Source organism: Carettochelys insculpta, chromosome 10, assembly GCF_033958435.1.
Source record: "Carettochelys insculpta isolate YL-2023 chromosome 10, ASM3395843v1, whole genome shotgun sequence".
Taxonomy (NCBI): Eukaryota; Metazoa; Chordata; order Testudines; family Carettochelyidae; genus Carettochelys; species Carettochelys insculpta.
The window spans coordinates 12,231,390-12,255,244 of NC_134146.1; positions in this window are offsets into that span (position 1 = coordinate 12,231,390).

The following is a 23,855-nucleotide window of genomic DNA, read 5'->3' on the forward strand; positions in this document are numbered from 1 at the left end:
ACTTTGAAATAGCGTGCACGTGTAGACACGGCTCTAGTGTCCTTCCTCTGCATACACTGCTGTGGAGGACAGCAGGCCTGAGAACTGCCTGAGCAGCCCTATGATTCCTGCAGGGCTGGTGGAAAGTGAAGGAGAGTCCTCCTTGCAACGGCCGCAGCGGTGACCATGCCCCAGCCGTTGCCTGAGCAAAGAGCAGCCACTTCAACTAGCCTCACAAAGGACTGGAAATGTTAATCAGCAGCACAAGCCTCAGCATTTTTGGTGGGTCTACAAAAAAAGGATTTTACTGCCCCGTCCCAAACTTGCTAGACTTTTGACTGTCATCACCCAGCCTGGCTGCACAGAGGTGGCCTGTGGGCTTGGGGAAGGATCGGTCAGACAATTCTTTTCAATGCGCCACCAACATAACTCAGTCAGTCTCCATAAAAGTGTAGGGTGACCATTGTCCTGTTTTTCCCAGGCCGGTCCCTTATTTAAGCTGTCTCACAGGTGTCCAGACTTTCTTAAGAAAATGGGCAAATTGTCCAGTATTTGTGGGGCTCCTGTTCCCTGGCACCTGGGATCTCAAGGCAGCAGACCCATTACCAGGGAGCTCCTCTGCTGGGTGCCTGCCTCATTCCCAGGCATCCCCCAGAGGCAGCCCCCACTGCTGGTGAGCTTTGCCTAAAACCAAATAGGCTTCCAAATCAGCGGGTTCCTTTCGAATGGCTCCTGTCTACATGGGCAGCAGCGTTCCAAAAGTGGCACTTTCGAATCGCTCATAGCTGGTATTGTGCTAATGAGGTGCTGCATAGTCATGTCACCACCTCATCAGCATCTGCTGAAATCTCTCATTAACATGCCCCGTCCACAAGGAGGGGGCTAGTGTGGCCACAGCCTTTGTGTATTAGCAGAAGCATATTTTGCAAACAAGAACAGTTCTTGTGGTTTGTAAACTCAGTTCTTTCTCTCCCTCTCCCCTCCACTCCAGAGCTGATACTGAATCCAGAACTAGGGGGAGGTTCCCCTCATGCTGGTGAATATCCCTATGTTTCCTGTGACAGTGCAGGAGGGGACTGGAAAAGGTTCTTTGCTTCACTAGTCCCAATCCCTTTTGTTATACCGAAATATACCCTTGGTGGTGATGCTCGTGTGATTGGAATAACTCTGCAATACAGCCAAGCCCCAACCAAGAATATCTGAGTCAATTCATGGTGATGGGCATTCATGTGCAATGAACTGACATGTAGGGTCCCTCTGGGATCTTTCTTATTTCCTGTATTGAAAAAAGTGCCTTCTTGCTTATATGCTATCTAAACAGGTGACAAAACATGGATCACAAGTGGATAATTAGAGCTGGGTGGAACACTGTTTTCCTGTCCTGCAAGAATTTTTGTGATTTCCTAAAATTGTCCATCCTGAATCAGGACAAAAAGTTGATGTCTACAATTTTCCTAAACTGAAAGTCTGGGGGAAAACTATCAATTCAACTGCAAAATGTTATTTCACTCATTTCAAAGCATTTTGTCTTGGTTTCAACCTTTCTATTTTTTCCTACTTTTTATTGTAAATGAAGAACATAAGAACATAAGAACAGCCATACTGGGTCAGACCATAGGCCCACCAAGCCCAGTATCCTGTCTTCTGAATGTGGCCAATGCCAGGGGCCCCAGAGGGCATGAACAGAATAGGTGATCAATTCCCTGTCGCCCGTGTCCAGCCTCTCGCTAATAGCCATTCATGGACCTATCCCCCCTGAATTTATCTAGTTCTTTTTCAAACTTTATTATAGTCTTGGCCTTCACAACATCCTCTGGCAAGGAGTTCCACAGGTTAACTGTGCCTTGTGTGAAAAAGTATTTCCTATTGTTTGTTTTAAACCTGCTGCCTTTTAATTCATTTGGTGACCACTAGTTCTTGTTTTGTGAGGAGGAGTGAATAACAATTCCTTATCTATTTTCTCCACACCAGTCATGATTTTATATACCTCTATCATATCACCCCTTAATCATCTTCTTTCCAAACTAAAAAGTCCCAGTCTTATTAATCTCTCCTCATATGGCATATGCTCTATACCCCTAATCATTTTTGTTGTCCTTTTCTGAACCTTTTCCAATTTCAATATATCTTTTTTGAGATGGGGCAACCACATCTGTACACAGTATTCCAGATGGGGACGTATCATGGATTTATATAGAGGTAATATGACATTTTCTGTCTTATTATCTATTCCTTTCTTAATGATTCCCAACATTTTGTTAGCTTTTTTGACTGCTGCTGCACATTGAGTGGATGTCTTCAGAGAACTATCCACAATGACTCCAAGATCTCTTTCTTGAGTGGTAACAGCTAAGTCAGACCCCATCATTTTATATGTATATTTGGGATGATATTTTCCAAAGTGCATTACTTTGCATTTACCAACATTGAATTATGTCTGCCATTTTGTTGCCCAATCACCCAATTTATTAAGATCCTTTTGTAGCTCTTCACAGTCTGCTTGGGACTTAACTATTTGGAGTAGTTTTGTGTCGTCTGCAAATTTTGCCACCTCACTGTTTATCCCTTTTTCCAGCTCATTTATAAATATGTTGAATAGGACTGTTCCCTGCACAGACCACTGGGGGACACCACTATTTACCTTTCTCCATTCTGACAATTGTCCGTTTATTCCTACTCTTAGTTTCTGATCGTCTAACCAGTTACCAATCCAAGAGAGGACATTCCCTCTTATCCCATGACAGTTAACTTTGCTTAAGAGGGACCTTGTCAAAGGCTTTCTGAAAATCTAAGTAAACTACATCCACAGGATCCCCCCGGTCCACATGCTTGTTGACCCTTTCAAAAAATTCTAATAGATTGATGAGGCACAACTTCCCTTTACAAAAGCTGTGTTGACTCTTCCCCAACAAATTATGTTAATCAATGTGTCTGACAGTTCTGTTCTTTACGAGAGTTTCAACCAGTTTGCCTGGTACTGAAGTCAGAATGACTGGCATGTAGTTGCCAGGATCACTTCCGGAGCCCTTTTTAAAGATTGGCATCACATTAGCTATCCTCCAGTCATCTGGAATGGATGCTGATTTAAATGACAGGTTACAAACTACAGTTAGTAGTTCTGCAGTTTCACTTTTGAGTTCCTTCAGAACTCTTGGGTGAATACCATCTGGCCCTGGTGACTTATTACTGTTTAGTTTATCAATTTGTTCCAATACCTCTTCTAATGACACCTTAATTTGAGACAGTTCATCAGATTTGTTACCTGAACAGAATTGCTCCACTTTGGGAATCTCCCTCACATCCTCAGCCTTGACAACTGATGCAAAGAAATCATTTCTCTGCAATTGCCTTATCATCCTTGAGTGCTCATTTAGCCTCTTGATCATCCAGTGGCCCTGTTGGTTGCTTAGGAGGCTTCCTGCTTCTGATGTACTTAAATAAAATTTTGGTATTAATTTTTTACTCTCTGGCTAGCTGTTCTTCAGATTTCTTTTTGGCCTTCCTGATTATATTTTTACGCTTCACTTGGCAGAGTCTATGTTCCTTTCTCTTTTCCTCACCAGGATTTAACTTCCATTTTTTAAAGGATGCCTTTTTGTCTCTCACTGCCTCTTTTAGTTTATTGTTTAACCCCGGTGGCACTTTTCTGGTTCTTTTACAACGTTTCCTTAATTGGGATATACATTTAAGTTGAACCTCTATTATGGTGTCTTTAAAAAGTTTCCATGCAGCTTGCAGGGATTTCACTTTAGGTACTATACCTTTTAATTTCCATTTACCTAATGTCCTCATTTTTGTGTAATCCCCCTTTCTGAAATTAAATACTACAGTTTTGGCCCACTGTAGTATTTTCCCAGCCACAGGAATGTTAAATTTAATTATATTATGGTCACTATTACCGAGCGGTCCAGAAATATTCACCTCTTGGACCAGATCCTGTGCTTCACTTAGGACTAAATCCAGAATTGTCTCTGCTCTTGTGGGTTCCAGGACTAGCTGCTCTAAGAAGCAGTCATTTAAAGTGTTAAGAAATTTTACTTCAGCTTCCTGTCCTGAGGTGACATGTACCCAGTCTATATGGGGACAGTTGAAATCCCCCATTATTATTGGGTTTTTAATTTTGATAGCCTCCCTAACCTTCCTGAGCATTTCACGGTCTCTATCACAATCCTGGTCACGTGGTCGGTAATATAATCCTACTATTATATTCTAACTATTCAAGCATGGGATTACTACCCAGAGAGATTCTATGGAAGAGTTTCATTCATTTATGATTTTTACTTCATTTGATTTTACACTTTCTTTAACGTATAGTACCACCCACTTCCAGCATGACCTCTTCTGTCCTTCTGATAAATCTTGTACCCTGGTATTACTGTGTCCCACTGCTTATCCTCATTCCACCAAGTTTTTGTGACACCTATTATATCAATATCTTCATTTAGCATGAGGCACTCAAGCTCACCTTCCAGCATTTGTATATAAGCACTTTAAGAACTTGTCACTCTTAGCTGCCTGCCATTCCATGATGTGATTGAAAGGGACTCTGTTATACTTGACTGTTCCTCATCAGATACCACCTTTGTTTAGCATGTTTCATTCTCTCCTTATTAGGACATAGAGAATCTCCAATAAGAGATCCTGCCCTGAGGGAAGCCACCGTCCAAACCACCTGTGCCTCCACACCTGTCGGCTTCCCCCTAGTAAATGAACTTAAATTTCTAACTGATAAGCCATTTCAAACAAAAACACTTTCCTTTTGGACTGTCAAAATGGGATACTTCAGCAATCTTTTTGTTTTTTCCAAATTGTTTTCAAAATGGGAACTTTGTCATAACCCTTTCCCACAAGCAGATCAGTTTTGATGACTCAGCATTTCTCACCAAAACCTTTCCACCAGCTCTAGTCAGGATGATTCCAGGATTATACTCACCTGTTTTGGCTATGGCCCTGGATGTGTACTTATCCAACAAGGAGCTCACCCAGGCAACACAAACACCAAGCAGTCCTGTAGCCCTTTAAAGACTAAGGCTATGTCTACACGCAAGAAGTATGGGAAATAAACAAGGCTACGTCTAAATGCAAGAAGTATGGGAAATAAACAAGAAGAATTGGAAGCACTAATAAATGAACACAACTATGATATCGTTGGCATCACAGAAACTTGGTGGGATAATACTCATGATTGGAATGTTGGTATTGAAGGGTACAGCCTGCTTAGGAAGGACAGACAGGGAAAGAAGGGAGGAGGTGTTGCCTTGTATATTAAAAATGTACACACTTGGACAGAGGTGGAGATGGACGTAGGAGATGGACGGGTTGAAAGTCTCTGGGTTAGACTCAGAGGAGTGAAAAACAAGGATGAGGTCCTACTAGGAGTCTACTACAGGCCCCCTAGCCAGGTGGAAGAGGTGGATGAGGCTTTCTTTAAACAGCTAACAAGATCATCCAGGGCCCAGAATTTGATGGGGATGGGGGACTTCAACTATCCAGGTATATGTTGGGAAACTAATACAGCAGGGGACAGACTATCCAATAAATTCTTGGATTGCATTGCAGACAACTTTTTATTCCAATAGGTTGAAAAAGCTACCAGGGGGAAGCTGTTCTAGATTTAATTTTAACAAATAGGGGTGAAATTATTGAGAATTTGAAAGTGGAAGGTTGCTTGGTTGAAAGTGATCATGAAATCATAGAGTTCACAATTCTAAGGAAGGGTAGAAGGGAAAACAGTACAATAGAAACAATGGATTTCAGGAAGGCAGATTTTGGTAAACTCAGACAGCTGGTAGGTAAGGTTGCATGGGAAGCTAAACTGAGGGGAAAAACGGCTGAGGAGTGTTGGCAGTTTTTCAAAGGGACGTTATTAAGGGCCCAAAAGCAAGCTATCCCGCTGCGTAGGAAAGATAGAAAACATGGCAAAAGACTGCCTTGGCTTAACCAGGAGATCTCGCATGATCTCAAAATAAAAAAGGAATCGTATAAGAAATGGAAACTAGGACAAATTACAAAGGACGATATAGGCAAACAACACGAGCATGCAGGAGCAAGATTAGAAAGGCTAAGGCACAAAATGAGCTCAAACTGGCTGCAGGCATAATGGGAAACAAGAAGGCTTTTTACAAATACATTGGTAACAACAGGAAGACTAAGGAGAGGGTAGGGCCGTTGGTCAGTGACGAGGGAGAAACAGTGACAGGGAATTTGGAAATGGCAGAGATGTTTAATGATTTCTTTGTTTCGGTCTTCACTGAGAAATCTGAAGGAATGCCTGACATAGAGAATGCTAGTGAAAAAGGGGTAGGTTTAGAAGTTGAAATAAGAAAAAAACAAATTAAAATTTACTTAGAAAGATTAGATGTCTGCAAATCACCAGGGCCTGATGAAATGCATCCTAGAATCCTCAAGGAGCTGATAGAAGAGGTATCTGAGCCTTTAGCAATCATTTTTGGAAAATCGTGGGAGATGGGGGAGATTCCAGAAGACTGGAAAAGGGCAAATATAGTACCCATTTATAAAAAGGGGAAAAAGAATAACCCGGGAAACTACAGGCCAGTCAGCTTAACTTCTGTGCCAGGAAAGATAATGGAGCAGGTAATTAAAGAAATCATCTGCAAGCATTTGGAAGGTGGTAAGGTGATAGGGAACAGCCAGCATGGTTTTGTAAAAACAGATCATGTCAAACCAATCTAATAGCTTTCTTTGATAGAATAACAAGCCTTGTGGATAAGGGTGGAGTGGTGGATGTGGTATACCTAGACTTCAGTAAAGCATTTGACATGGTCTCACATAATATACTTATCAATAAACTATGCAAATACAACTTAGATGGGGCTCCTATAAGGTGGGTGAACAACTGGCTGGATAACCATACCCAGAGAGTAGTTATTAATGGTTTTCAATCCTGCTGGAAAAGTATAACTAGTGGGGTTCCGCAGGGGTCTGTTTTGGGACCAGTTCTGTTCATTATCTTCATTAACGATTTAGATATTGACATAGAAAGTACACTTATTAAGTTTGCAGATGATCCTTTGGAGGATAGGGTCATAATTCAAAAGGATCTGGATAAACTGGAGAAATGGGCTGAGGTAAACAGGATGAAGTTTAATAAGGACAAATGCAAAGTGCTCCACTTAGGAAGAAACAATCAGTGTCACACATACAGAATGGGAAAGAACTGCCTAGGAATGAGTACAGCAGAAAGGGATCTGGGGGTTATAGTGGATCACAAGCTAAATATGAGTCAACAGTGTGATGCTGTTGCAACAAAAGCAAACGTGATTCTAGGATGCATTAACAGGTGTGTTGTGAACAAGACACAAGAAGTCATTCTCCCGCTCTACTCTGCGCTGGTTAGGCCTCAGCTGGAGTATTGTGTCCAGTTGTGGGCACCGCAGTTCAGGAAGGATGTGGAGAAATTGGAGAGGGTCCAGAGGAGAGCAACGAGAATGATCAAAGGTCTAGAGAACATGACCTATGAAGAAAGGCTGAAAGAATTGGGCTTGTTTAGTTTGGAAAAGAGAAGATTGAGGGGGGACATGATAGCAGTTTTCAGGTATCTAAAAGGGTGTCATAAGGCAGAGGGAGGGGACTTGTTCTTCCTTGCCTCTGAGGATAGAACAAGAGGCAAGGGACTTAAATTGCAGCAGGGGAGGTTCAGGTTGGACATTAGGAAAAAGTTCCTAACCGTCAGGGTGATCAAACACTGGAACGAATTGCGAAGGGAGGTGGTAGAATCTCCATCACTGGAGCTATTTAAGAAGAGGTTAGATAGATGGCTTTCAGGGATGGTCTAGAAAGTGCTTGGTCCTGCCATGAGGGCAGGGGGCTGGACTCGATGGCCTCTCGAAGTCCCTTCCAGTCCTACTCTTCTGTGATTCTATGATTCTATGACAGTGATCTGTCAACAGAAGTTGCTTGTTGGAAGAGATCTTCCCACAAAACTTCTGTTGACAGATTGCGGCCACACATGAAAGTGGATCTCTCTGTAGACAGAGAAGCTGCGTCTACACGTGCACGCTACTTCGAAGTAGCGGCACCAACTTCGAAATAGCGCCCGTCGCGTCTACACGCGTCGGGCGCTATTTCAAAGTTAACTTCGACGTTAGGCGGCGAGACGTCGAAGTCGCTAACCTCATGAGGAGATAGGAATAGCGCCCTACTTCGACGTTCAACGTCGAAGTAGGGACCGTGTAGACGATCCGCGTCCCGCAACGTCGAAATTGCTGGGTCTTCCATGGCGGCCATCAGCTGGGGGGTTGAGAGATGCTCTCTCTCCAGCCCCTGCGGGGCTCTATGGTCACCGTGGGCAGCAGCCCTTAGCCCAGGGCTTCTGGCTGCTTCTGCGGCAGCTGGGGATCTATGCTGCAGGCACAGGGTCTGCAACCAGTTGTCAGCTCTGTGGATCTTGTGTTGTTTAGTGCAACTGTGTCTGGGAGGGGCCCTTTAAGGGAGCGGCTGGCTGTTGAGTACGCCCTGTGACCCTGTCTGCAGCTGTGCCTGGCATCCCTATTTCGATGTGTGCTACTTTGACGTGTAGACGTTCCCTCGCTGCGCCTATTTCGATGTTGGGCTGAGCAACGTCGAAGTTGAACATCGACGTTGCCGGCCCTGGAGGACGTGTAGACGTTATTCATCGAAATAGACTATTTCGATGTTGGCTGCACGTATAGACGTAGCCAGAGTGGCCAGGCTGCCCGGCCACTCTTTCGACAGAACGGCCAATTGGAAGCACAGCAGACAGGGCTGCCCGGTGACCTAGAAGCCCGGTCTGTCGACAGAGGTACCCCCAGAGCATCCACGTGGCTTTTTTATTGACAGATTCTGTCAAGACAGGCTTTCTGCCTCGTGGGGGAGGAGCAGAAGGCCGTCAGCGTAAGTGCCACATTCCATCAGTTTACGATCGACAGAACGCAGGTGTAGTGTGGATGCCCCCCAGGTTTTGTCGAAAAAACCCTCTAGTGTAGACGCAGCCAAACAGTATGCTCTGTCCTCAGAGTGATGCAGCCAGAAGTCTTGCTGGTAGATAGAGGAGATTGGCATGAAGAGGTTTGTGTCTTCTTTCACATTCTCACTTTTTGTAAGGGATAAGAAACCTGGCGTCATTTCTGAGCCTGCCATTTCCAGGTGTAAATCACAAATTATCCAGCTGCATCGTGAGTGCAGGCTTCATCCTTAATTATTCTGTGATCATCTCACAGCAGCCCAAGATCCTATGTCCTAATTCTCCTCTGTGGAAGCCATGCAGCCAAAAGAGAAAGCCGGGATTGCTCCCCAACTTTCTTCTTCTCTGACTGCAAACATTGCACCAGCACTGTTGAAATGGGGAAAGTTGCTTGCAGTTGAAGCTCTGATTCCTAAGAGCTAAGATCTTTAAATGCAAACATAGAATCATAGAATACTATGACTGGAAGGGACCTTGAGAAGCCTTTGAGTCCAGCCCTTTGCTCGCATGGCAGGACCAGATACTGGCTAGACCATCCCTGATAGACATGTCTATGTCTACACTAGCCCCCCGCCTTTCAAAAGGGGAATGCTAATGATATATTTTGGGATATGCTAATGAGGCGCTGTGATAAATATGCAGTGCCTCATTAGCATAATGGCAGTCGTGGCACTTCAAAAGTGCCGCTTTCGATCGTGCGGAGCTTGTCTACATGTGGTCCTTCTCAAAAGGACCCTGCACGCTTCAGAATCCCCTTATCCTCTAACCAAACAGGAATAAGGGGATTTCAAAGCATGCAGGGTCCTTTTGAAAGGGACTCTGTGTAGACGAGCCACATGCGATAGAAAGTGGCACTTTTGAAGTGCCACGGCTGCTATAATGCTAATAATATATGCTCATTAGCATCCCCTTTTGAAAAGTGGGGGCTAGTGTAGATATAGCCGTTGTGTGCCAATACCTATGGAGAGCTGGCCATCATTCGCAAATGCTTTTAGTTTTTGCTAATACTAAAAAACTGTTAAGCTTAGTAGTTTGGCATAAGGCTAGTTAGGTGTAGTGCCTTGATATTCAAAGCAACACAGCCTATAAAGATGGGAATGATCAATTAGACAGACACTATAAAGTTTGATAGATCTGGAACTGAAAAGTTCTCACCTTGAAGTTTTCAAACATTCACATTACTTCTTCATTTCAAGTATTCCTCACTTCTGTCGGAGGCAGGAGGTGTCAAACAGGTAGCAAGCACGACACAGGACTCCTCACCCCGGCAACATACACCAAATTTAGTGACTTTCGCCTGAGGGAAAATGACTAAAGTTGGGTGACTTTCACTATATCATGTGTGCTGCCTGAAAAATGAAGTCAGGCATAGAGCATGCAAGGGAGGCATAAGAAAAGCCACTGGAGGTATGAAATTTGCAGACACAGCTGGCTGTACAGTGATTTGTGTCCAGGTAGACTTCACTATATAGTGCTGGGTGCCTTTGGTCAAGAGGCACTATATACTGTAGCTTACCTGCAGTGCTCTGTGACTGCCACACCCCGTTCCACACCTCCCAGACTGACTCACCCAGAGCCAAATTCTGCCCCTCACAGCCAGGCTTGATTGAGTCGCAAACCCAACTGTGGGCAGAATGAGGCCTAAAGGAAGTCAACTGGTACAGGTAGTTTCTCTCATGCTATGACACACATGACTTTGTTGGGGTCTTACCTTACTCTGATTATATATTATGCAGACATTGGTGCCAATGGAAACAGCTAGTAAATATTGCCCAAGGCAACAGTATCTTGAGAACTGTAGCATGTTGTCCAATGCTAATCCACAAAAGGACCTGTTGGCAGGCCTGGCCACTCCTTTAGTGGCTAGATGTTCTTGGTTAAAAGAAGGCATCTGAGGAGACAGGTGGAGCCTTTCCCTGCGGAGGGCCATGCAGGACATGCAGGCTGACTCCTTTTACAGGAGACCTGGAGGGGGAAGGAGGGAAATGGCTGCCATGTTTGTTGGCCTTTGCAAGACTGTCCACAGCAGTGTCTGTGATGCTCTTAACACTGTCCGGGCAAGCTCTCATGAGGGCAGGAGTACAAATCTCATCTGATCACATGTCCCATAAACAAGACTGAATATAAAATGCAGAGGTAAATTAACTACCATATAATTAAGACAGAGAGGCAATGGGTTTGGAAAGAGGCATGTTTGCAAACATTAAGGCCGTGTCTACATGTACAAAAAACTTCAAAATGGCCATGCTAATGGCCAAATCAAAGAATACTAATGAGGCACTGAAATGAATATTCAGGGCCTCATTAGCATGCCTCTGGCCGCGGCACTTCAAGAGTGCAGCGTTTCACTCGCGTGCGGCTCGTCTACGGGGGGGTCCTTTTCGAAAGGACCCTGCAAACATCGAAATCCCCTTATTCCTATCAGCTGATACATACACAAGGAAAAATCCAGGCTGTTGACTTCAAGGCGTCCCAGCTGATCGGAATAAGGGGATATCAATATTTGCAGGGTCCTTTCGAAAAGGACCCCCGCGTAGCTGAGCCGCGGGTGAGCAAAGTGCCGTGGCCGGTGACATGCTAATGAGGCACTGAATATTCATTTTAGCACCTCATTAGTATTCTTCGATTTGGCCATCAGCATGGCCATTTTGAAGATTTTCGTAAGTGTAGACACAGCCTACATTTTGACTTTCATTTTGGGAAAACTTGAAGTCAACAGCCTGGATTGTATCTCTTTAAGTGAATGGTCAGTCTACAGCTCTACACCTCAACTGGCAGACAGCCTGCGGACCCCACCATATCGCTTTACTCCCTCATCTTTCTAATACTGAAATTATAAATAGCCACAGCTGATAGAAATAAAAACAAAAGCTGATAGGAATAAGGGGATTTCAAAGTTGGTGGTGTCCTTTCGAAAAGGAACCCCATCTGGACGAGCTGCGCAGGAGTGAAATGCGGCAATTTCAAAGAGCTGTGGCTCGTGGCATGCTAATGAGGTGCTGAATATGCATTTCAGAGCCTCCTTAGTAATCTTCAAAATGGCTATTTGCATGGCTATTTCGAAGTTTTGTGCTAGTGTAGACACAGCCTTGGTGTCAGATCTGCATCTTGTACTATTTTCAATCTAGAGATATATATATATATTTTTTTACTCCTTCCTTTGGCAGTTAAGTCCCTTATATAACTTCCAGATCTTCCTCATCCTTCCCTCACCAAGAAACACCGTATACTAATGGAGAACTAAACTCTCTGAGCTGTTCCTGTATCCAAGGAGTGAGGCTCATGGGGTTTTCTTCATACTTGGGCATTACAATACACTGCATGAACACTATGTGTATTTCAGATTTTGCTTCTCATGGTTTAACAAGCAAACATGACTAATGTCACACGTCAGTGTTTCTGATACGTACACAAGTTTTTAACCTGAGCTGTCGTATATTCTCCAGGCAGGACACAATCCACCCTGCAGAAAGCAGCTATGTGTGCTCTCCAGGATGCTGCATTTCACCTTGCTGATAGCAAAGCTAAGCCATTTCTACAGGCTGCTGAACAAGCTGTGCTTTACATTCCTGAGCTAAACGTCCACTGAGTTCAGAAGGTTTAGGATGAAACCATAAATCTGTGTCATTAGATATCTAACAGCAGGTTTCTCCACCTAACCATGTTAGGCCCAGCTAACTTTACCTTCCAAAGAAAGCAAATAAAATATGATTCTGAATTATACCTTTACTTCAGATAAAATCCCCATATTTTATACACAAGATAATTAATTACAGCATTTCTCTGTTAACCAAAATATTGGGGATATTATAAACAATCTCTACAAAGGCCATGTCTACACTACAAAATAACTTTGAAGTAAGCACTCCGAAGTAGACCGTCTACACACAAAAAGCTCCCTGCCTTACTTTGAAGTAGGCTTCCCCCCTACTTGATGCAGGCATGGGGTCACATGGCCGAGAAGCCCTTCTGGGCTCACAGCCAGCCGACCCCTTAAAGGTCCCTCCCAACTCCCACACCCTACAGGTATTCAAGGCTGACAGGCTGTGGACAGCAGCAGAGCACATGCTGGGGAGAAGAGCCGGAGACCATGTCTGCTCACGCCCTCGCTGAGGACAATGTCCACTCCACCTGGCTAGCCAGCTGGCCATGCTGGTCGCCCTGCTGTTTTAGCAGTACGGCTGGTCGCCTGCATGGGACCCAGACTCCAGGCCCTGGCCATTGCCCTGCTGCCTCTCCCCTGCCCACCCCTGCTGATCTAGTGCCAGTGGGCCTTTGCCACCAGCACCAAGTGGTAGGGCCAGCTGGTGCTGGAGGACTGGGATGATAAGCAGTGGCTGAAGAACTTCAGGATGATGCAGCAGACATTTGAGGACCTCTGCCACTGGCTTGACCCAGTCCTCCAGCACTGGGACACCTGGATGCAGCCACCACTCCATCGCACTATGGAGGCTGGCCACCCCCCAACAGCCAATGGTCTGTCGGCCACCAATTTAGAGTCAGCAAGGCCACTGTCGGAGTGGTGCTGATCGAGGTAAGTCTGGCCCCACCATGGCCCCACCCTGGGGTGGGGGTTAAGGGGGGGGAAGGGGGAGCGCGGCAGATAGGGGGCAGGAGGGCCTCCCAGTCAGGTGTTCATGAATATATCTTCCTTCTCCCCCCCCTGCAGGTCATCCGAGCCATTAACATGGTGCTCCTGTGACGCATCATGACCCTGGGGGACCTGAATGCCGCCCTTGCCGGGTTCATGGACTTGGGCTTCTCCAATTGTTTCAGAGATCTGGATGGGAGGCATGCAGCAATCCGGGCTCCAGACAACACCTGGGGTGCATATATTAACAAGAAGGGGTACCACTCGGTGGTACTCCAGGACCTGGCGGACATGAAGGGCTGTTTCCTGGACATGTGCATGGGGTAGCAGGGCAGGGCCCATGACACCCAGATGTTCCGGAATTCATGGCTGGGATGCCAGATTCAGGAGGGAACATCTGTCCCCCTGCGGGAGCGCCCATGGGACACCCCCTACATCATGGCTGATGCCACGTACCCGCTGCACCTGTGGCTCATGCAGCCCTATACTGGATACACCATGCTGGTCCAGGACACCTTTAATGGTTGCCTCAACCATATCAGGGGCACAGTAGAGCTGGTGTTTGGCGGGGGCTGAAAGGGAGGTTTCGCAGCCTCCTCACCAGGCTGGATGTCAGCCTCCCAAACATGCCCTTGGTCGTCACCACCTGCTGTGCCCTCCAAAACCTTGCAGAGGGTTGGCAGGAGCCCTTTATCCAGGGCTGGGCCGCAGACCTGAAAGCTAGCTATGAACAACCACCCACTGCCCCATGATGTGAGGTCCAGAGGGATGGGGTCAGGGTCCAGGAGGCCTTGTGTCAGGCCTTCACGCAGGGCCTGACCTGACCCTCCCAGCCACACTCCACACCGCAGGCCCCACCACTCCACCACTGCTCACACTCCTCCATTGAATGCATCCCTCCCACTTCCCCCCCCGGCACCACTCTCCCACCACACACCAGGGACACGGGGTTAGGGTGGGAACAATGCATTTTACTTTGGGCAATAAATGTAATTGAACAACAAAACAGAACAACATGTGAAACTATTTACAGTGCGCAGGGGGAACGGTCCACAGGGGGCAAGCAGGGGGGCTATGTGAGAGGACTGAACTGGGAGAGGGGCTGGGATGGGACAAGGGTCAGTCATCCAGGGGTAGGGGAGGCCAGAAGCTGCATTGGCCGTGGCTGCCCTACCACCCTGGATCTGGGGCCCCCTGAGGGGCTACAATGGGGTTGGGACCACCGAGAGGTAGGCCTGGGGTGGGGGGGTCCCATGGGCTCAGCCTCTGCAGGGTGTGTGGGAAGGGGGCAGTGGGGCTCGGCCAGGTGCGGCTGCCTCAGCCAATAGCCACTGAGCCAGCGTGATGTGGGTGGGCAGCTGCCAGAGGGGCAGCTGTGGGCCGGGCTGGCGAGGGGGTGGGAGGTTGGGTGAGGCAGGTGGCCAAGCATCCAGGCTGCCAGTCAGCCACACCCACACCCACACATCCCGCTCCATCACCAGCCAGTCCCAGAGCACCCCAGTCATCTCCCGCACAACCACCCAGTTGGCGGCCACCTCTTCATCCCTCCAGTGTTGTCTCTGGGAGGCCCGGCCAGGGCCACGGCCGCAGGGGGATGTGGGATGGGGCGATGGGGTGGCCTCCAGGCTCCCTGCAACTGTGGCTCACTCCAGTGGACTATGGCGGCTTCCCAACAATGGACCTGCGGGGACAAGGGGACGGCCCATGAATGCTGGGTCCCAAGCCTGGGAGGGCCCGAGCCTCTGCTCCATTGGTCCCCACCCTGTTTCCCTGCCACCCAATGGCCTGTGAGCCCCATGGGATCCTGGATGTCCACAGGTTCCCACCTGACTAGGGTCAGCCCATGTTCCCTCCCCCTTCCCCATCCCCAGGCGTGTGGGCTGCGGGGCTGTTCTGTGGGGGGCATCCCCAGCCCTTGTGACATGCTGCGCACCCCGTGTGTACCAGCTGTGACCTCCCGGGACTCAGGCAAGGCTCTGCTGGATGAAGCTTGACGTGGTGTCCCAGAGGAGAGAACGATGATGAAGGTCCCATCCCTGGAGCCCTCCTCATCTCCCCCAGTCTCGGTGGGCTGGTCCCTGCATGGGGGCTGGTGGTGCCAGAGGAGCCTGCCTCATCGCTGCTGTCTGGGGGATCGGTGGGGGGACCAGTGATGTTCACACGGTGCTCCAGGGGAGCTGCCTCCCTTGGCCCCAGGAGCGGGTACAGCTCTCTGTAGTGCAGGCAGTGCATGGGCCATGCCCCCAACCGGCTGGCAGCATCGCGGGCTTTGCAGTGTGCCTGCCTCAGCTCCTGGACTTTTATGCGCAAAATGCTGCCGGTGTGGTCGGGGTGGCCTTGGGTGGCAAGGCCACTGGCCAGTCGGTCAAAGGCCTCAGCATTGCGCTGGTGGGTGCCACTTTGGCGAAGGACCTCCTCCTCCCCCCACAGAACAAAGAGGTCCTTCAGCTCTCCCTTGGTCCAGGAGGGGCCCCTCCTGGCATGGCCGTTGCCCAGGCACTGTGAGCCCTCGGACACCCCGTCCGGGACCCCTGGGAGGACAGGGGGATCCTGGCGTGCCGTCATGGTGGGCAGGGGGTGCAGAGGCTGGCTGGTGCTTCAAGCAGGGGCAATCCGAGGGAGAGCTCATGCTGCCTCTGCTTGCGGCACGTGTCAACTTCCTGCTTGGGGTTGCTGGGGAGCTGCTTCCTTTAAGGTGGCTGGCAGGGACCATAGAGCCCTGCCTGGGCTGGCCAGAGTGTCTTCCTGCTCCAGGGGATGGGGGGTGCCTCCGTGGCGGACCCCTTACTTTGAGGTAGTAGGTGTAGAACATCTACGCACACTCTACTTTGAAGTTAAACTTCGAAGTAAGGCACTACTTCACTCCTAGGAATGCAGTAGCGACGTCGAAGCTGGGCTCCCTTACTTCAGAGTTAACTTCGAAGTAAGGGAAAGAGTGTGGACACTCTGCAGGCTACTTCGAAGTAGCCTCTTACTTCGAAATTAACTTTGAGGTAAGTTTGTAGTGTAGACACAGACAAAGTGACTATATTAGTCACATTACACACTTTCATTTAAAAACAAGAAGTCCTATGGCAACTTATAGACTAACAGATACAACATCTGATGAAGCAGGTCTTTGCCCACGAACGCTTATGTTCCAAAATGTCTGTTAATCTATAAGGTGCCACGGGACTTCTTGTTGTTTTTGAAGATACAGACTTACTCGGCTACCCCTCTGATCCTTTCATTTTAAAACTATTCGTAGTCAGTTTATCGGTGTTTCCCCAGATCCAGTGTCTTTCTGGGTGAAGGAATGAAAATCAGAATAAGAATTCAGTATTGTATTTTGCTATTTGTATTTTACACCACAGTTCATTAAAGACCTAGATCGTTTTTAATTTTGACAGCTTGTCCTCTAGGTCTCCATGTGGTGTTATTTTTGGTTGAAACTTTTATGTTAAGGGTGTTTTTTAAAACAAACAAACAAACATTAATAATGGTTTTTGAAAAAGGCCATTTAAAAATATTTTTGTTTGCTTCTTTCCATCTTCTCCTTCAGCTTTATCATGATTTGTAGCTAGAACTTTTTATTGTTTTTTAGGGATAAATAAATCAGCCAAATTGACGTAGTGGGTCTGGGTAGTAGATCTACTCCTACTGACTTTCCTCTTAGGCACAAGAACTTTCGTAGTGGCTGGACATAGGAAGTAGAAACCTTATAGCAGGATGTGGAGGGGGAAATGGTAAGGAGATAACCACAGTCTGGAAAGGGTGAGTCAGTGGTGAGGCCAAAAGTTTGAAAGGAAGGAGCAGAGAGAAACCAAGGGCTCATAAGGCTTATGAGACACTATTACTAGCAATAACCTCACCAGTAAAGGAGAAGCTTGTCTACAGCTATTGATCCATCTCTTGTCCAACTGCAGATCTTTGTTTGGCAGATGTTAGCTTAATATGCTTTCTCTTGCAGCTAGCATGCCCCAATTACTTCAAAGGGCACAAGCCCTCACTTTAAATGTTACGGGCCAAATGTAACTCTGAAGTAATTCCATTGTCTTCCAGAGATTGACTCCTGGTTTACACTGAGGAAACTGAAGGCACAAAAGGGTTGCGTTGATAAAGCCTCCTGTTAACGTTGCCAGCTGAAAAGCAGAATTCTGTACTCTGGCAGGGGAGTATTTCTCGCAACTGAACTAAGGCGTACTTCATGAGAATCCTGGACTTTCCAGTGGACAGTCAACTCACTTCCTTTTACTTTGTTTACAACTGAATGGGAGGTTTTTTTCCTCTTCAGTTCCCCACAAGCAAGGAGACCTTGTTGAATTTTAAACATCTAAGGTTCTCTTTCTTGTCTTGCAGCACAATGGGACCACTGGGAAATGGTGAGAACTGCTGTGATGGTTGAGGGGAAGTGCTAATATTTCTATCACATTTCTTAAAGGCACAGCAGAAATGGGGCAAGCAAAGCTAGACATTTTTGCACATTAGAAAAACAAAAATTAAAGAGAAATTATCTTGGTTGAAAGACATAAGGGATTTGGAAACACAAGCCACAAAATGTAAAAATGCAGGAAAGAGTTTATTTTGTTTCTATTGTCCACTAATAAAGGGCAGATTCTGAAACACATACTTCCACTGAGAAGCATGTGTCAGGGGAAGACCCACTGAAATGAATGGGGCTTCTTTAGTGACTTTATCATAAGCTTCTCCAGAGTGTAACTGACCAAAAGGGTTACGTCTATGGCTAGGAGTCACATCGCTGCCATGGTTGTCAGATATCTAACCAATGTCCAGGACAACACACAGCTGTGGGTGTTTCTTGAAGAGAAGTTCAATTTTTAAAAATAAAACAGCACATTACACATAAAAGTGTGACAGGCTCTGCGAGCAGGTATAGACTTCTCCTGTACGCTGTGTCTTCCTCTTATTTGCGGTGGGCTTTTTCCTGGAGAGGTTCTGTGTGTACCTCTGCCAGTGCAAATGGAGGCTTCATTGCATGGCAGATTCTTTATTCAAAGGTGCATCTTTGATTCCTGGAGACTCCAGGACCACCTGGAGGACTGGGAACACTGGGGACTTTTGCACATTGAGCACATGCAGGCCCTGGATGTGTGCTGGTGCTTGGTTCTGCAAATGTTTGCACCTGTGTGTGTATTTCCCTGCTTCTGAATGGAAACCCAACAAACAACCGTTTGTGCATGAGTGTTGGCAGCAGGCAGCCGCTAACTCAGCAGCAGCAGCACAGTAGAACTCTGAAAAATGTAGTGGCTTTATGGCTATGAATTCGCACAGGCAAGTAATGCCCTTGAGAGCTTCCTCCAAAGGAACTGCCCTCTGTACGTCACTTTGTGTTGCATTTCTGCCTCATCTACTATTCCCTGGGTCTGTTCTCTGGGTTACACCCCAGCTAAGTGACTGGGCAGGATCCTCTGAGGCTCCAGTTGCAGAGTTTGCTGTACACTCTTCTACTGGGCATTGCTCCTTTTCATGGGGTCAAAGCTGGGGCCCTCAAGCAGCACTGATGGCCTGAGAAGACAGGGCCATGGAAAGGTAATACACTGCACAGCCTGCCCAGTTGGTGTTCCGCACTGCTGCTTGACAAAGCGGGAACCAAGGGGCAGACGTAGCTCCTCTGGCTTTTCGAGGCCAGGCCAGGTGAGACCCAGGCAAAAAAAGCCTTTTTGTGTATGGCTTGAGAGGACATCGTTGGGCCTTCCCTTTCTGTCAGTCTAGCGAAGGCCTTTGAGAGCCTCTGGAGGAAGCTGCCAACTACTGTAGGTGCAAAATATTACTAATATTGCTAGTTTCACTCTCTCTCTCTCCTTTCCCCCACTCTTCTCTTCCCTTTTTCCTCTCTTCCGCTTCCCTCTTGCAGCCCATCCCTTCTCTACTTTTGGTTTCTCTACTCTTATAGGCCACAACTACACAGCACCCTCCCTTCTGGAAGGGGTATGGTAATAAGCAAAGGGGAATATTCAAATGAGGCGCAGATTTAAATGTCTCACACCTCATTTGCACATTCCCATTAGATTTCACTTCTGGAAGAGTCTCTTCCAGAAGCTGCCGATCCATGTCGCTGGGGCCCTTCTGGAAGGAACCCCCACTTCTGAAAGCCCCCTTACTCCTCAGACCTTGGAAATACTTTGAATATTCCCCTTTGCTCATTACCAGGCCCCTTCCAGAAGAGAGGGGGCTGTGTAGATGCAGCCTCAGGGATGCCTATGCAGCAGAGGTATCTCAAAATAACAACCCTTATTTCAAAATGACTATCCTAGTGTCTACACAATGCAACTGCTATTTTGAAATAATTTCAAGATATTGGTTGGCTTATTTCAAAACAGGTAAATATCATTCCACAAGGAGGAGTGTCTATTTCAAAATAGCTATTTTGAAATAGGGGCTGTTTAGCCAGGACTTGGCTACACTAGCCCCCGCGTTTTGGAAGGGGCATGGTAATGAGCCACTTCGGCAGACGCTAATGAGGCACTACCATAAATACGCAGTGTCTCATTAGCATAATGATGGCAGTGTGTGTTTCAAAAGTGCCGTTTTCAAAATGCACACCACCTGTGTACACAGGGGCCTTTCGAAAGGACCGCTACTCTTCGAAAGCCCCTTCTTCCCATTTGGTTTTAGTGTGTCCAATGGCTGTATTGCAAAATAGACTCTATGGCCGCGTCTACACGTGCAAGCTACTTTGAAGTAGTGGCGCCAACTTCAAAATAGCGCCCGTCATGGCTACACGTGTTGGGCGCTATTTCGAAGTTAACATCGATGTTAGGCGGCGAGAAGTCGAAGTCGCTAACCCCGTGAGGGGATGGGAATAGCGCCCTACTTCGACGTTCAATGTCGAAGTAGGGAACGTGTAGTCGTTGCGCGTCCCGCAACATCGAAATAGCGGGGTCCTCCATGGCGGCCATCAGCTGAGGGGATTGAGAGACGCTCTGCCCAGCCCCTGAGCTTGATGGTGGCCGCGTACAGCGGCCCCTTAAAGCTCCCCGCCCCCTGCCTTCCTGTGCAGGAAGCTGAGAGAGCGTGCAGGCAGCAGCATTGCCACATGGCTAGCCTGCACGCTCCTCCACGCCCACACACCCCCACCCGCAGCTATGGCCGCCCCCCAGCCCCCCAAGCGCCCCCAGGGGACCCCCCCCCCAAGGGGAGCCAGGGCTCCCAGCCCAGCAGCCAGGCGGGGAAGCGGCAGCGGGGCCCCTCCTGGACGGAGGCCGAGCTGCGGGACCTGCTGGGGCTCTGGAGCGAGGAGGAGGTGCTCCAGGTAATGGGGAGCAAGAGGCAGAACGCGGATGCATTCGCTCGGCTGGCCGAGGACCTGGCTGCCCGGGGTCACACTTCCCGCACTCCGGATCATGTCCGGAGTAAAGTGAAGGAGCTGCGGCAGGGTTACGCCCGGGCCTGGGATGCGGCCGGCCGAGCTGGAGCCACCCCCGTCACATGCCCCTTTTACAGGGAGCTCAGGGACATCCTGGGCCCCCGGCACACCTCCTCCCCTCCAGCCACTCTTGATACCTCGGCCAAGGAGCCCCAGCAGGCCATGGAGGCAGAGTCCGCCCCGGAGGCAAGCCCCGCACCCCGGGGACCCCCCCAGGAGCCCATCCCCGGGCCACCGGAGGAGGAGGAGGAGGGGGAGTCCTCCTCCAGCGACGCCGGCCTGCAGATCGCCATCCCATCGCGGACCTCCAGCCAGGCGTCTGCCCACCGGGTGTACCCTGACCATGGGAGAGGACCATCAGGTATGTACCCCCCCTGGTGAACACCCCCGGGGTTGAGGGGCGGGGGTAATAGATATGACCAGGGCCCTCCACATGCCCAGATGACCATGGCCCCAAGGACAGCAGTGGCATGTCCCCCAGAAGAGTGCATCAGCCCCTGCCCCCCCCCAGCACGACAGTGCCATGCCCCATCCTCGGGGATTGGGGGAACGGAACCTCTAGGGTCCCCCGGGGGGAGGGGTGGGACACCCAGCAGCAGCAGCAGCAGCAGCAGCAGCAGCAGCAGCATCTCCCGGGGACGGGGATGGGGAACCAGCAGCAGAGGGGTGGGGGGACAAGGGCCACGGCTCGGGGCCCACACTAACGGCTGTCTCCACTCTTGTTCCCCCCCACCCCCCCGTGTTCCGCAGCTGCACCATCGGAAGGACCGGAGAGCGCCGGCGAGGTGTCAGTGGTCCCGGACAGCCCACCGGGGCCATCACTCCAGGCCAGCCCCTCGGTGGAGCACCAACCAGCCCCACGACGGGGAAGACGGTGGACCCAGCACCACCACCCGACGGCGACGGACCCCCAGCTGCTGGCCATTCACCATCGGCAGCTGGAGATCGCCGAGCAGCGGCTGCGGGTGGAGGAACGCCGCCTTCAGCTGCAGAAGTGGGCGCTGGCCTGGCGCCAGGAGGCATGGGAGGCCTTTATGCGGACCTTCGACCGTATCGCCGACTACCTAGCCCCTCATGCTGTGCCGGCCGCTGCTGTGCCCGCCCTGCCTGCTCCACCCGCTGTTCCACCTGCTGCGCCACCCGCTGCACCATCCGCCGTCGCACTGCCACCCGCCACCGAGGGCCTTTCTGCCGAGGGGGACCTGGGGCCAGCTGACACCCACCGGCCATATCTACCGGTCCGCCCGGCCCCCAGCCAGCCCCGGCCAGGGCTGAGGCTGAGGCGTGGGTCGCGGCCACCCACCCCCAGCGCTGGACATTAGGGGGTGTGGAGCCCAGGACGTAGCCCCCTCTCCCCCTTTGTATATATTCCCCCCAGTTTAATGTTATTTTGTAAATAGTTTTTATATTAGACCCCTGTTGCTATGCTGATCCTTGCCCCCCCATGTACATAGTTCTCCCCTTCCTTGTCTTCCCCTTTCATCTTATCCTTATTTATAATACATATATATTATATAAGTTTGATTTTGCCTGTAAATAGTTAGTCTTGATAATAATAATAAGAGTTCTACAGATATTTGATTTGACAAACAAATGTCTGCTTTTATTTACAAGAAAATTGGGGGGGTGCTCTTGGGTGCTCTGTGGTGTGGGCGTAGGGGCAGGGAGTGTTGTGGATGATGCGGGGGGTGCAGTGGGGGGCTTGCTAGCGTTCACCCCGCGGCCTCGTCAAACTGGGCCCGCAGGGCCTCCCGGACCCTGGTCCCTTCGGGGTCCACCTGGCGACTGGGGGCAGCGGGTGGCTGCACATCGGCCCTGCCGGCCTCCACAGCCCAGCCCTGAAAGAAGGCCTCCCCCTTGCTCTCCACAAGGTTGTGTAGGGCCCTGCACGCGCCCACAATCTGGGGGATGTTGGTGGGGCCCACATCAAGGCAGGTGAGGAGACACCTCCAGCGCCCTTTGAGGCGCCCAAATGTGCACTCTACCACCTGGCGCACGTGGTTCAGGCGCTGGTTGAAGCGCTCCTGGTTGGCTGACAGGTGGCCCGTGTACGGGTGCATGAGCCAGGGCCGGAGGGGGTATGCCGCATCTGCGATGATGCAGAGGGGCATGGTGGTGTCCCCCACAGGGATCTCCCGCTGGGGGATGTAGGTCCCCGCCTCCAGCCGGTGGCACAGGCCCGAGTTCCGGAATACCCGGGCGTCGTGGGTGCTGCCAGGCCAGCCCACATAAATGTCCAGGAAACGGCCCCAGCTGTCCACCAAGGCCTGGAGGACCACTGAGTGGTAGCCCTTCCTGTTTAAGTAGCGTCCTCCACTGTGTTCCGGGGCGCGGATGGGGATGTAGGTCCCATCCAGAGCCCCGAAGCAACTGGGGAAGCCCAGGGTGGCAAAGCCTGCGATGGCGGCATCCGGGTCCCGAAGCCTCACGAGCCTGTGGAAGAGCAGGGCGTTGATGGTGCGGACGACCTGCAGGGGAAGGACATGGGAGAGCACCAATGAGGGGTGTGCAGGGTGTGTGTGGCCCTCCCCTGCCAGGGCCCCCATCCCCTTCCCTCCCCTGCCCTCCCCTGCCAGGGCTGCCTTCCCCTCCCCCTCCCCCCGTGGGTCCTCTTACCTCCATGAGGACAGCCCCGATGGTGGCCTTGCCCACGCCAAACTGCTGGCCCACGGATCGGTCGCTGTCTGGCGTGGCCAGCTTCCAGACAGCGATGCCGACCCATTTCTCCACAGTGAGTGCACGCCACATGAAGGTGTCCTGGTGCCTCAGTGCGGGGGTGAGCCACTGGCGTAGCTCCAGAAATGTCTGCCGGCTCATCCGAAAGTTCTGGAGCCAGCGGTCGTCGTCCCACTCTCCGAGCACCAGCCGCTTCCACCAGCTGGTGCTGGTGGGGTAGCTCCACAGCCGGCGGCGTATGAGGTGGGGGGTGTGGGGGCAGGGTGCTGCAGGGCTGGGGTTGCGTCGTCCTCCCCTGC